This window comes from Macrobrachium nipponense, chromosome 26 (assembly GCF_015104395.2).
Source record: "Macrobrachium nipponense isolate FS-2020 chromosome 26, ASM1510439v2, whole genome shotgun sequence".
NCBI classification, from domain to species: domain Eukaryota; kingdom Metazoa; phylum Arthropoda; class Malacostraca; order Decapoda; family Palaemonidae; genus Macrobrachium; species Macrobrachium nipponense.
The window spans coordinates 8,309,269-8,324,869 of record NC_087215.1 but is presented as its reverse complement, the minus strand read 5'-3'; positions in this window follow the sequence as shown (position 1 = coordinate 8,324,869).

The following is a 15,601-nucleotide window of genomic DNA, read 5'->3' as shown; positions in this document are numbered from 1 at the left end:
GACAGTGATGGAAGTGAATGCAGAACTTTACTATGTAATACCAAAGTGTGTCTCTGCTGAAGAGAGAGAGAGAGAGAGAGAGAGAGAGAGAGAGAGAGAGATAGGGATCATGCTCAGTGAGATATGGTTTATAACTGAATGAAGAGAGAGAGAGAGAGAGAGAGAGAGAGAGAGAGAGAGAGAGAGAGATTGTATACACAGGCAAAGATGATTTACTGGAGATTGAAAAGTGGAAACAGGCCGCTCGTCGTTCATATGCAAATCAAATCAGATACTGGACCGTTTCTCTGAAAATCTGCAGGACTGGATTCCAGTCCTCTTTATCTCATTCCGATAATCGTTTCTTCAACTCCGGTACTGGAAGAGGTGAGCCAGGCTGGAAACCTCCATTTTGTTCAGTTCATCTGCATATTGTGATGGGCGACTCCTCCGATAATAGGTCACCTGTAAACTTTATTTCCCTCCTCGGATTCCAATCGAGTATCAGGATCAGTTGTGATTCTCTCGAGGAATTTCATTGTTCCAGTTTGATTTTGCCTCTTTGATGTTGCTTGTGGAATTTCCGGTATCATTAGTTATAGCGTTGTTGTTGCTGTTTTTGTTATAATAGGCATTAAGTAGTTTGAGACTTCGTCGCATTCCAAAAGGTTTATTCGCTTAACAAATTTAATCTTTTAGCACGAATTCCAAGTTTTTTTTAATCGAGTGAGTGAATAATGTATTTGCGGATATATAATTTGTTTTAATCTTTCCTATTTCTGCCAAAAGTCTTCTTCGTGTGTCACATTTTTCTAGCTACGTTGAATTCTGTCATAGTGAAATTATTCTGACCGGTATTGAAATGGAAATATTTTTTGCGTTGATAGCAGTATATTTCACGAGTTCTCATCGCATTAAAACCAATAGCTATAACTAGTTTTAATGCGATGAAGTACTAAATTGCCCTCTATTGTCACTTTCACACACCGGACAACACTTTAAATCTTTGCTAAAAGAACCCAAAAAACTAGAATGTTTTTGGGGCTTGGTTCCTCCTGCGCATTCGATCTATTTCTGTTATAATTTTGAATTTCGAAGAATTCTCTCTCTCTCTCTCTCTCTCTCTCTCTCTCTCTCTCTCTCTCTCTCTCTCTCTCACCAAAAGGTCCTGGGTCTTCTACATACTTATTTACCTGTAAAAGAAAAGTATTATTGCGATTTTCAAAACATCCAAAACGTAGCCTAATTTTTATTACTGACATTAAACCATGAAATCGGGTGTCCATGTTTAATGATAAATATACTGAAACAAATCCTTATCACCAGAGACATTTATAATGCTTCCAATCATATGCTTTTTTTACATCTTCCCAAGGCGCACTTATCAGAGCTTTAGGAACCTTAAACACAGCCTGTTGAAAAACAGAGAACGTTGCAAGAGGCCAAATCCAGAATTCAGACGAAAAATCTGCATCATTCCTCCTTTGAATGGTCCCTTTCAGAGGCGATTTCCGTCTTTCGTCAATTTGTTCATTCTGGTGAAGATTCCTCTGCTGTGGAGACAGGAAACTTGACAGTTCAATTATTATCCTTCTCTTTGGTTCTTCCATCAGTCGGTATCTCTATCTGTCCGTCTGTGTGTCAGATACTGATTAAGTCTGTCAAGGGGAAGAAATGGATAATTTCACAGTGTGTGGTCATTATCGTTTTTCACCTTCTCTCTCTCTCTCTCTCTCTCTCTCTCTCTCTCTCTCTCTCTCTCTCTCTCTGCGTTATAATGCTGTCTTTTCTCAGAAGAGCCATCTCTGAAAATAAAGAATGATTTGGGTCACAAATCGTTTTCCGTCCTTCCAGGGTGACAGATCCTAATGAAACCAAGTACGTGAAGAAATTTTAAGTTTCTCGTAGTTTCCATAATTTTCACCCTCTACCTCTCTGTCACTCCTTTCTTTCTGTCGCTACTTTGGCTTGTTAAGGAAGAGAGAGAGAGAGAGAGAGAGAGAGAGAGAGAGAGAGAGAGAGAACTGCGAACTTGCAAAATTTACCTTCCGTTGGCCGACAGGTGACATTAAGAGTTGACAGAACCCGATGAGCAGATCGGACATATGATCGCGAAGGACCTAAAGGATGGGTGCGAAGACATCCAGGAGACTTCCTGCAGTCACAGTTGGGAAGTCCTTCTCGTTCCTGCGAAATGTGACATGGAGGAAACGGACCTTGAAAGGGAGAGAGAGAGAGAGAGAGAGAGAGAGAGAGAGAGAGAGAGAGAGAGAGTGGCCGTCCAATCGTCGAGACGTTATTTACAGCCAATCATTTTCCATTCCTAAAGGTCCTCCTTTTGGCTAGTCCCTGGCATTCCCGATTCCAATTCCAGCCTCATTCTTGTAGGCTCAATAAATAAGGAGGCCAGAGTTCAGGAGAATCGTCCGAAGCAGAGATTCATTTATTTTTTTGTCACATTTGTTCGAAATCATGAATTGCCTTTTCAGATAGGGCCTTCGATGGCTGATGACTGGAGATATATATTAGATTTATAGTCAGGTGCTTATCAAGCGTCTTAGCAAGTTATTTTTGTGTGTGATCATAGAAAGGGTGTTTCTGTCACGTATAATTAGCCAAAGAAATTTTCCTCTTTATGTTAACGTTTTTATAGATACTGTTAAGCGACTTCAGATTGGAATCTTGTCCTGGGGTTTAGTTATGGATTAGTCTTATTACAAAGTCTACACAAATACACCATAGAGTCAGCTATAATAGGGTATTCATAAGGTTTAGAGAAAGCTATAATGGGTATTACTGTGGTTTAGAATAAGCTATAATGGGTATTACTATGGTTTAGAGTAAGCTATAATGGGTATTGTTAAGGATTACAGAACGTTATAATGGGTATTATTAAGGTTTAGAGAAACCTATAATGGGTATAATTAAGGTTCAGAGAAATCTATAAGGGGCATTTTTAAGATTTAGAGAAAGCTACGATGGGTATTATCGGGATTCAGAGAAAGCTATAATGGGTATTATCAGGAATCAGAGAAAGCTATAATGGGTATTATTAAGATTTAGAGAAAGCTACGATGGGTATTATCGGGATTCAGAGAGAGCTATAATTGGTATTATCAGGATTCAGAGAAAGCCATAATAGGTATTATTAAAGTTTAATGAAAGCTATAAGGGGTATTACTAGGGTTTAGAGAAAGCTATAATTGGTATTATCAGGATTCAGAGAAAGCTATAATACGTGTAATTATTAAGGTTTAGAGAAAGCCATAGTGGGGCCATCATTTGTAGAGCCTAGACGTTTTGCAACTGGCAAATTGAATTTTTTCCAATCATGGAGTTGCCATCTCAACAATTTGAGATAAATGAAATAAATATTCCCGCTGACGGAACACAGGCGTATTTACTCGGCCATTGAAGTAATGTGATTACTGCTCGTTAGCGTAATTACTTCCCTCCATCCAATATTAAAGTATTTCGTCGTTTGTGACTCGAAACATGATTTTATTTTACTATGAGAGATTAACGTTGGGTACAATGAATTTAAATTCTTCGACGCATCTCATTATACTCACTAACTCATTTCTTTTATATCTCATTGAAGCAGAAATGCTACAGCAGATACATTCAACCTTAGAATTTATTGAATACATCTAATAAAATATTATTGAATATACGGCATATACTGAATGTGTATAATGTATTCATTATAAGGAATATATCCAAGTAAATACATAAGTGTAAATCGTCGAAGATATTACGAAAACAAATAATCACATCCTTCCAGTTGATGTCATTCTGGAAGAATGTCTAATTGATGATGTCATTTTATGTCTGGAATTGAGAGTTTGGGTCGCTAGAGGAGTTCCAACTTTAAGGGCAACGTCTCCCAAGAGTTGTTTCGTTTTCCCTATGAAAAAAAGGAAATGAGAGAGAGAGAGAGAGAGAGAGAGAGAGAGAGAGAGAAAACGTATGATGACTGTATCTTCCCTTTCTTGACGATCACATTAAGATCACAGAGGCAGGCAGACAGACAGATCAGACGTGTGGTCAGGGAGACCTGAGGCCGGATATAGCAGGCATCCTCCTCCTCCTCCTCCTCCTCCTCCTCCTCCTCCTCCTCCTCCTCCCAACAGACCTGCAAAATGCGAGTGGAAGGAAATGAAGTGAGAAGGGGAGACACAGAGAGGGAATCGAGCAGAAGATTTTCTCTCGCTTTCTCCTTCGCTTTCTACTCAGACTCTCTCTCCTCTTTGCTTTCTTGAGGAGTCTGAAGGAAGGCCTTTGGGGAAGCTTCCTCCCAGAGATGAGGGCCTTCAACAGAAGGTGTGAATAACATAGAAGCTTCAAGGATCTTTTCTCTGTAACACTTACTGGGATGAGTTGTTTGGATATGTCGATCAGAATATCTGGAAGCCAACTATTGAGGGTCAAGCAACAAATTGTGATTATTTGAAGTTTTAATCAGTATTTTCGTGGTGGATTTGTTGTTGGGTTGGGATGAAAGTTTAATTCATTTTTCCAAAATATATAATCTTGGGAGTTTTATTTCACATGATTTGATCATTGAAGAGGATTTGAAATCGGTAAAATACTTCTTCATGAATAAAAGGTAACGATTTCTGATTCCCGTAGGTGGGCTCAGTTGTGGAAAAATAGGTAATTATTATTAGAACAAACAAACAAACAAAAAATCTCTCTCGACACTAAGAAATCATATGGAAAAGTCACACAAAAAAATATCATTACACAACAAAACAAAAACTGCTGATGACTTCACAGATGCAAGGATTTTTATTTATCTATTTTTTTTTAGTGAATTTTTTTAAGAAACTCGATTTGTCAGAATATCATTCGCGCGACAAACGGGGAAAAGAGCCAATCGTGTGTGAATACAATGACGTTAATGAGGCGTCAGAAATTAAATCAAAATAAAGATGAAAACCAAATCTGCAATGTTGAAATGGGATGTTACCCTTTGCAAATCCTCACTGATAATAATCAACTCTCAACAAGGCCCCTCTCGTTTTCGGCGAAGCAGGGCTGTGATATAATGCAGTGGGGGTTTGAAGCATGAACGCCTGAATGTGAAGTTCAATCATATGCATATTGCATGTAGGAATTTCATGAATTTAGGAAAGAGATGGGCCATATTGCAACAGTCGGTAAAAGGAAATACACACCCACACATACACACACACACACACACACACACACACACACACACACACACACACACACACATATATATATATATATATATATATATATATATATATATATATATATATGTGGTGTGTGTGTGTGTGTGTGTATGTATATATATATATATTATCAAATTGCTTTTAACGAATATTGCAATACGTTTCATCTCTTTCGCAATCGAAGCAATTCCTTCCTGAAATATGGACATGAGTCATCTACAGCATCAGGCTTAACAACACTCCTACGACACCATTTATTTCCCAGAGCCGCTTCGCCCGGAACGAGAGCAGCCTCGTCGCTGTGAGTTGATTATATTAGTGAGGATTTACGAAGGGTAAGCGGCAGTTTCAACACTGCAGCTTTGTTTTCGTTTTTTATTGTCTCATTAGCATTGCATTCATGCAGGGTTGACACTTTTTCTCCTCTGTCGTTGGAATGGTCAGGAGATGACGCCTTGCAAACGTAGTTTGTCTGGGTGCATTGCTGACACAAACTGCATTTCAGGAAAAGGAATGTTTTCCTTGCATTTGTAAAGTCGTCAGGAGTGTGGGTCATTTTGATGTGGATGAAATTTGTTACTATTTAACTAATTCTCCTCATAATTTACATTCGTTTTCATCTATTTATTCACTGATTTGTTAAGTTAATCCTTCTTTTATGGATTTCTTTCTGTATCTCCCAGTACCTTCTGTTACTGCTGTCTAATGAGCACCATATTCTTGGGAACTTTGAATTTCCAGTCAGTGGCTCCTTTGATGGGCTCGTTCCATATGAATAGGGTTCATTTTCTGAATAATAATAATAATAATAATAATAATAATAATAATAATAATAATAATAATAATAATAATTCATTCAATATTTTATTTTTGAGGAGCAACAATGCTGAATGTGTCGTTCTTACCCGTAGACTGTTTGATGGCGTTGTAGTTGGTAATGACTTCTGATATTATGACTTAATTTTTCAAATGCATTTTTTAACACCGTTAGGTCTTATCATTTATTTTCCAATGAGTCATTTATACCGGATATATAGCCCACTTGCATAAACAAATGACGACATGACATTTCGACCGATATATTACGCGTCAGCAATCAATCTAATCATTGGTGAGGCTGTGGGTGCTATTGGATGGTAGTTTATTATCAAAAAGTTATCACGCTGACCGTAATAAACTACAAATTATAAAACTGCTTAGTATTTCGATAAATAGGTTTGACTTCGGTAATGAAATTCATCATTGGTTGCATGCGAATACCATAAACAAAGATGAAAGAAGACACAGTAGTTTATTCGAAAAGTTACTTATCATATGAACTGTGATGCATCGCGAGGTACCAAATTATATATTTTGAAATGTATTTACTGGATTAATGATATCCCTCAGCTGTGGTTTGGGGATCAGCGGATAATGATTTATTTATGTATTTATCCATTCATTTATTTCTTTATGTTTTAGTCTATATATTTCTACCCATATTACATTTTGTAATATATCAATATACATTGGTACATCGATAACAAAGAAGCTCGTAAAAATAAATCTTAAAATGGAGAAACGATTAAATCGAACGAGTGAAAGACAGAGACGAAGCAATAAAAAAGAATCATCTGGAAATTCACTGAGAATTTGGCTGCGTTTTTCGGGGAATCTTTACAACCAACACAAACAGGAATAAAGAGAGTCGTGTAACTTTTCCTTTTCCCTTCCCTACTCCCTGGACTTTGTGGTATTCTGTTCCATATATTCAGCTGGCTTTAAAAGTTCAAGAGAGAGAGAGAGAGAGAGAGAGAGAGAGAGAGAGAGAGAGAGAGAGAGAGAGAGAGAGAGAGAGACTTTTGAATAATGTAGTTATTTGCTTGCATTTAACTGTCCCGTATCGAGTAAGTTGGCCATTCTATAATTATTTACACAGTTCTCTTCGGAGACCAACCAAAGATATTTTTAGAAAAATTCAGTGTGGTGTCACGGGCAGGTCGACAGCTGTAGCAGCTGTCTTATAAAATAACGTCAAATTTAATTTATTAACTATTAGAAAATATATTAAATTTGACGTTATTGTACTAGAAAGCACTGTGTGGCTGGCTGGTCTTGATAATGCCAACTGGACACTCGACTAATAATTAGGAAATATTGAAAAGTATATTTCTCTCTTGACCTTGAACTCTCTCTCTCTCTCTCTCTCTCTCTCTCTCTCTCTGACCTTGAACCCCATCCACACCAGGGAAATATTGAAATGCTCCAGGTCACTCACAATATCAAATGCCTGAACAGGATCGGAGTGGAGTAGAAAAAATATGGTTGAATTCATGCAGGACAGGTGTGCTCGTTAGGCCACGGGAAATCATCGCTCATTACTGTGATTAAGCTCCAGTGAATTATAAAATGATTCGTCACGAGTTGAATGTGAAATTATTTTATTTTTAGCTCTTCATGGTAGGAGAAACAATTCATTAACGTGTGGAATATTTTCTCAACACGTATTATAATTTCGTTTCTGTAGTGGCACTCCTCTGGCCTTGAGATTCGGTACCCAAGGACAACAGAATCTCGAGAGAAAGCGAGAGAAAACCCCCTACACAATTCACTGTCGGCGTCTCCCTTTCACGGTTCATTTCCGCTGTCTCACATTTCGAAGATCTGGAGGAGCGGGGTGAGACGCCCCAGGTGGAACAGCAGGAGCTCTGCTGCTTTCTGCACTAACAAGATCTTGGGGCCTTCCGGCGTTATGTCCAGTTTGTCCGTTAGTTCTTGATGCTTTGTCAAGGAAGGGAAAGCATATAACAGAAAGCTAGCTCTCTCTCTCTCTCTCTCCAAAGGGGAAGGTAAACATCATAAGACCATGATGGTCTTCTCTTTCTCCTTTTGGCCTCAGACCAAACATTCACTGCCTCACTGACACCTCACTGAATCGTGAAAGATCTCCCTCTGCAGAAGACTTCCACAACATCCGCCTCTATTGCTCACATTCCTGAGCCTTTTGGGTCTGAAGGAGCCTCCTTTCTAACACCTCTTTCACTCCATCTTTTTTCGTACTTTCTAGGTCTTTCTTTCCTCCTTCCTCCTAACACTTTTGAATTTTCCATTCTTGCCAACAGCCTTCCGTTTTTCCTCATTCTTTTCATGTGAACCAGAACATCACAAGACACAACGATCTCCTCTTCCACCTAAGAAAGCCGTTTTACCTCATCTTTTACATATATCTCATTTCTCCCTCATACAGTAATATTCTCTTTTTGCCGCGTATGCAAGGCAAAAATTGATTTCCAACTGTTCAACTTTTTTTTTTTTTTTTTCATCCAGCTTTAAAACATCACTTCCATACGGGAGACATGGCTCAACAATCCCTTCATGCATTATCATCCTGGCTTTCATTCATACTCCAGCCACCTTCCTGACCTCACTGATCCTACGATCCAGGTCATCTCTCGTCCCGAAATATGGGTTTGTGTTTGTGTGTCTGTGTGCACGAGCGTGTGTGTATATATCATATCCCTAAAGAATTATCCTCCTGATTAACATAACTTTGATTACCATCGATCTGTTCCAAGTGACAACGAAGGAAAGAAAGACCTCCCTGTGACTCGGATCATCGACCAAACGCCATTATTTCTCAGCTCCTGACCATTTGCTCCCCAATTGTTGAGTGATCGAACTCTGTCTCCCTGGATGCCGGTAGGTGACGCCTTCTCAGTGTGAGGAGTTTCCTCATTCATTTTATCTAAGGGGTTCGGTTATCAAAGGAAAAGTTCCGGGAAATTTGGTTGGATGGTATGTTGTGCCTAATTCAAAACATGTGGGTTTAAGTAAATGTTTTGTTAAATATATATATATATATATATATATATATATATATATATATATATATATATATATATATATATATAATTAAATATATGTATATATATAATTAATTATACTATGTGTGTATATATATATGTATTATTAGATATATGTATATATAATTAAATTATTAGTATATATATATATATATATATATATATATATATATATATATATATATATATATATATATATGAGAGAGAGAGAGAGAGAGGTGACTATATGTTCCTTTAATTTGAACTAGAACAGGAGATGATACTTACAATAATCTAAATACCTCAGAATAGATTCTTATGCGTAATCTTGAGAGAGAGAGAGAGAGAGAGAGAGAGAGAGAGAGAGAGAGTTAGAGAGAGAGAGAGAGAGAGGGTGTGAATTTATGCTTCATTAATTCGAACTGGAATCGGAGATGATATTTTATTTTCCGGATATTTCGCCGAATGGGAATGGCCCACCGATTCCCAATCCCCCCCCCCCCCCCCCCCCCCTCCCCCCCCCCCCCCTCTCTTTCTGGGTTCCCGAGTGTGGCACTGAGGGTCATTTAATGCCTCAGCGGTGAGGATGCCGACCGGAATTTTGTGTCTATTTGTCTCTATAATTCTTGAATGCCACATATATATTTATATATATTTTTTATTTTTTTTTACTCCTATGGATCTTTGTGGGTGACTTTAAATATCTGGGTGTAAAATCATGTGTTTTACAGTATCATAAATGTTTGTCGTTGTTTATTCTTGAATTCCAAAAAAATATCATCTTTTGAGCGGTTAAATATTTAGGTGCAATTATATTTACTTTTTAGATATTTTACTCTCCACGTCTGCATACATGTGAGAATTTTATGCAAAATTAAAGCACGTACTTTTTGAAACAATGCAACGCTCGGAAATAGCAGCAGCCTCATTACCATTTTCCCCTGTTTAAATGATTTGGCTGAAACTTTTTAATGTCGGTCATACCTGATTGTTTGAAGGGAAAGTGTGATGTTTCCGGACTGCATTTTTTTTTTTCTTTTTAAAGGCCCAATTGAATAATATTCAAGCCAGGTTGACACTTTCCCTCTGCCTTGGGAATAATTATGAGGGGATTATGGCTGTTTGTATTATTAATCCCACCTCATTTCTGAAACAAAAATATATTTGGTCCAGAGAGCAACGTCACCAAAATCATTTTTGCAATTTCTCGCTCAGGTTATTACGAAGCTACAATCATTTTCATTGCACATAAAAAGGACTGAGTCATTACGTTCAATTCTTATGGGTTTGCTTATCGTGAGGAAACAATCATTCATGATTATCGAGTCTCCTTATTCTTTTTATTTATTTATTTTTTTAAAGTCACGGTCAATAGAGAGGTCATCAATTAGGATTCTCGGATTTTGTTGACTATCGATATTGAAACTCGACCAATACTTTGTTAAACACTTTTTATTTATTTATTTATTTATCTATTTATAGATCATGTTGGCGAACCAGACAAAGAGACAATCAAATCTATTTTTAGCTTTTTTCAACTTAAAATTATTTTCTTTTTCCCGAAAAACAAAATATATTTCTTAATACGGATAGTCTGCAACTTACCGCCCCTAAGTGAGGCGGAGGGAGAAGAGGTCTCATGTAGACCTCTGGATTCTTCTAACCAACAGAGACAGTGAGGATCTTATATATAGTGTTAGTTTTTGATAAAGCAGTTATCAGTAGTAGGCACTATTTTGATCGTCATTTACCGTCTCATCGTAACAAACGAAATTGTATTACATATACACTAGTACCGTACAATGTTTAACTGTATAGGAACTAGTGAGAGAGAGAGAGAAGCTATTGACTCCCTCAATTGTTTAAAACATAATGAATGGACGTAAGTGTCCTGGTTTCGAAAATCTCAACTAAAAATTGTTCTTTTGAACAATAGACTTGTTACACACACACACACACACACACACACACACTCACTCACACACGCACACGCACACGCAGACGACACAACACACACAGACACACACACACACACACACACGACACATATATATATATATATATATATATATATATATATATATATATATATATATATATATATATATATATATATATATATATATATCTATATATCTATATATCTATATGTATGTGTGTGCGCCAGTCTTGACTTAAGCAGTGCATAATGTTCCTGACGGTTGGTTAATTGTGGTGGAACTCAGCCATGTTGACAAACAATGTTGGAAACAATAATGGTTATCACCCTCTGACTTACAAACAAACACATACTAACACGTACATGTTAATACACACCCACACACACACACACATACACACACAAACACAAACAGAAACACACCCTGCTAACACTACACATGGTTTTATTGCAAGTTATTCCCAAATTTATATATATAAATATATAATTTACCCAGGGCCTTATCTATCTCTTGTTTCCAACCCATCCACCCTCTCTCTCTCTCTCTCTCTCTCTCTCTCTCTCTCTCTGTAGATCTTCCGAGACAGCTGAATAAAGGAATGTATGGGCGTGTTTTAAGAAAATACGTTTGGCCTACGTAGGGAGTTGTGCACCTGGCGGTTAATTGAATTTTCTAATCTTTATATTTAGGCTGAGTGTTTGTAAGAGGAAAGCGTCTTTAATTACCAGTAATATGAGTAATAAAATTGGTCTTAAAACCGTGGAGATAGTAATGAACAACACGACGTTTAGTTGTAAAGGTAGTGACAATAATAAATACCGTATTCGGTCAGTTTCTTGCATCATTGGTAGTTGTTTATTTTGTCCTGAAATAATTGTTGATTTTATAATTGTAAAAAGGAAAGTATAATGTATTCAAATTAGAATAAGAGAAACGAGTAAATCCGAGTTACGGGTGATATTACTTTTTCTCGCAGACCAGTTAAAATGACAATTATAATAATAATGTGATGAAATTAACGAGGATCAACTTAGTAGTATTAGTAATATTCATGACAGTAGGAAATATCTTTTTCTCTGATACATCGTTAATTTTGTTCTAAAAGAACTATTTGTTAAATCTGATCACATATAGAAAATAATCAACATTCTTTTTATATCAAAAAACATCACATAAAATTAAAATACCTTTGGAAGTTCTACTTTTTCTGAGCGAATGAAATGAGAAAAATGACGTCCATAAATTTCCTCCGTTTCAAGACGATGATATTATTTTTGCCCTTATAAATTGCACGCTACATTAAGCCAGAGCTAATTTTTTGCCTTCACTTCAAGACCTCGGAATTTTCGACTTTCTTTATTTCTGTTTTATTTTCTTAGCTATTTCGTTGTTATCTTTTTTTTTCTTACATTTTATTATTTTATTTTTTGCCTTAATTCCTTGCATGCGTGTGGCGGGAAATGATGAACTATTTTGTGTGGTTTTTGATAACTTGTCTACGCTTCGTGTAAAATAGTACCTTGTTCTTAAAAAGTACAAAAAGGGAGTATTACAAATTTCCTGTAGCGAAAGTTCTTCGGTTTCAACTTTCTTAGTATTCTAAACCCCCTCTACATAATTATTGTTTAAGAGAAGCATTTCATACGTCATTTACTAAGCTTAGGTGATGAGAATTTCTCTTCCACACACTAGCGTTGAGAGATGATCATGGAATGAGAAAAAAGCTGAGAATATCTTCACACACACACGAAAAAAAACTTTTTTAACCCCACTCCCACCCGCCCCGTACCCCAAAATCCTTTTTATTCGGGCAGTTAAACATAATCACCACCAACCCCCACTTTTTTCTTATGCCAAACTTTTTACCTACCCTTTTCTCTATATAAATAAACATATTTAGTATTCCTATGATATTTTTCCTCTATATAAATATACATAGATATTATGCCTCAGATTTTTCCTCTACATAAATATACATGGATCATATTCCACTGAGATTTGTCCTCTCAAGGTTCGTCGTTCTCCTCTCGAGCAAAAGTCAAAAAGTCAGTCTCAGATCTGTCATGTTTCTTGTCCCAATTTCCGCCCTCGCCCCCACGCCACCCCCCACCCCCCACGCCCACCCCCCCCCCCAAAAAAAAAAAAAAAATAAATAAATAAAAAATGCTGGCTCGTCACGTATACAAAGGAAATAATAAAAAATGTAAACTCGTTTTCATGCATATCCATTCGTACTAGCATTTGTATGTCTTAGTGTTATTACATCTTAGTGTCTGAGTGGTTGCAATCACCTCAGCCGGTAACATTAATCCACACATTTTGGAATCCTCCATTTGCCGCCCACAAATCTCCAACCAGACAACGCCCACATAGAAGTGCTGCTGCTGTTAAACAGCAACTCCTAGGAGCCCGCGAAACGACCTTCGCAGCAATGCCCGCAACTTCACAGCGACCCTTCATTGGAGATGAAGGGCGCCGTAACGGTCCCACATGAAGGCGAAATAGGGTCAATGGACGGGCGGCTCAAACCCATAATGGTTCCGTTAATCTCTTCGGGATTCTTGCGACGTTACGGTACATGACGGGGCAAAATGGCATCGTGCAGAGGTTTCTGGGGCGCGGACGGTATAGGAGCCCTCGGTTAAATGGCGTTTATGGGCAGTTGAGAGCTTTCTTTCGGTTCTGAAGCTTGGGTGATGAATCAGAGGAACTTAGGAAGGAAGTCGGGATCTTGTTCTCTCTTAGAGACGAAACGTCTAATGGAGATGGTGAAAGCTCGAACTTTAGTCTTTTAAACTGATGAACATTCTCTTACTTAGAGCTTTAAAATCTATAGATACGAATTCTAATCTTGCAATAAAAGTGGTGCTTTTCATCTTTTATGCGATTGAAGAATTTTTAGTCTCCATTACACTTGATTTTATTATGTGATATTTAGTTCTGGTTATATCATAATTGTCTATAATTTACAGTTAGGTTTTATGTTATATATGTTTTTTATTCGTATAAGTTTACTATATTTCGCCTTGCACGTAATCTATTAATAGAATTGATACAAATTCTTGAACTAAACGCTCTAATATCTTGCAACGTGATTGTTGATGGCTGATTATTTATTTATTTATTTTTTATTATTCTAACGAGGGCGAGAAAATCTCTATTTTCATTTTAGGCTTTTTTTGATAACTAATTTTTGTGTAAAATAAAAATTCTTTGACCGCTCAAATTGATGTCACTGAATCGGAAATTAATTTGCTTTTCGAGGGATTTAAGCAAATCAGTTGCTTTTCTTGATTACTTTCAAGGCTCCTTCATTTATGAAAATGCTAAGAAAACTTGAAAAAGTTTCATATTTCAATTCGCAGGTGATATGAATAAGGGTAAAATATATCCAAATGTCGACGTCAATAGAAAAATTTGTTAAGAAAACCAAGACCAAGTTTATATTCCATTTTTAGTTCACGTTCCACATTTTATCTCGTATTTACACATCTCCGAGAATCGAGTCTCTTCGCCTCGGTTGGGGGATCCATCCAATGAAGACGCGACAAAAAATAAAAACAAAAAATGAGAAAAAAAAGAAAGTCCCCAAAGCGCCTTTTTTAACTCGATCAAGGTGAAACGAAGTTAAAAGTTTTCAATTAATGTACGCAGGGTCTTATCTGGGTCTTTCCACTCGTTTTACGTTCTCTCTCTCTCTCTCTCTCTTCTCTCTCTCTCTCTCTCTCTCTCTCTCTCTCTCTTCCTTGTTAACTCCATTTTTAACTGCAAGAGTATTTATGTCTATTGATGAAATATGTTTTTGAATAAAAGCGAAAAACATACTCGATGTGTCCCTCGAACAATATTTTCGTGTGTGCGTGTGTGCGTGCATGCTGTTGTCTGTGTATGTATGTACGGATATCTACCTACAGTTATTCCAATAATACCAGTGACCATAAGCGTGACAAGTTACTTTCATGTATGACGCCAAATACGAGAAACGGATCTGCAATATCCACCCAGACATTCTCGTAGGTCTCCTACAGCGCTGTTATAGAACCCTTAATATTCCTGCCCCGTTGTGTTACCCACAATAAAGAAATTGATATATAACTTTATTATGGGTGTATAATCCGTGTGTTTGGGACGACGCGTAACTTTATGTATTCGTGATGGAGTCTGTAGATTTCCGTCTCTTTTATTTAGCGAGTTGTGAAATCCACAATGGACCCCCCCTTTTTTTATTTATTTATTTTATTTATTTTATTGTATTTTTTAGTTCTTTTCCTCGCCATTAATTTGATCTTTATCTGTGATGGATGGGGTTTTCTTTTTTGTGCTGTCGAGGGATGATAAAAGAGTTTTCTCTAAATAATACAAGAATTTCCTATAAGTTTTCACATAATTTGAGATGTATAATACAGTATATATTTATTTCTATTATTAACAGGGGCAACCTTAGTTTGACGTATGTGGAGATGCAGGAGGGATGATAAATTATAGAATATTTATCGTTGATTTTTTTCGTTTTTATTTCTAAACGAAATTCTGTTACTTATATGAACATTTTCCATAATCGGAATTTTTAGAAATATCCGAAAAATCATCTATTTCTGTTGATTTGATAGTTTGTGTGGGGGTATCATTCAAACTCGATATTATATGTTAAAATGCCAAA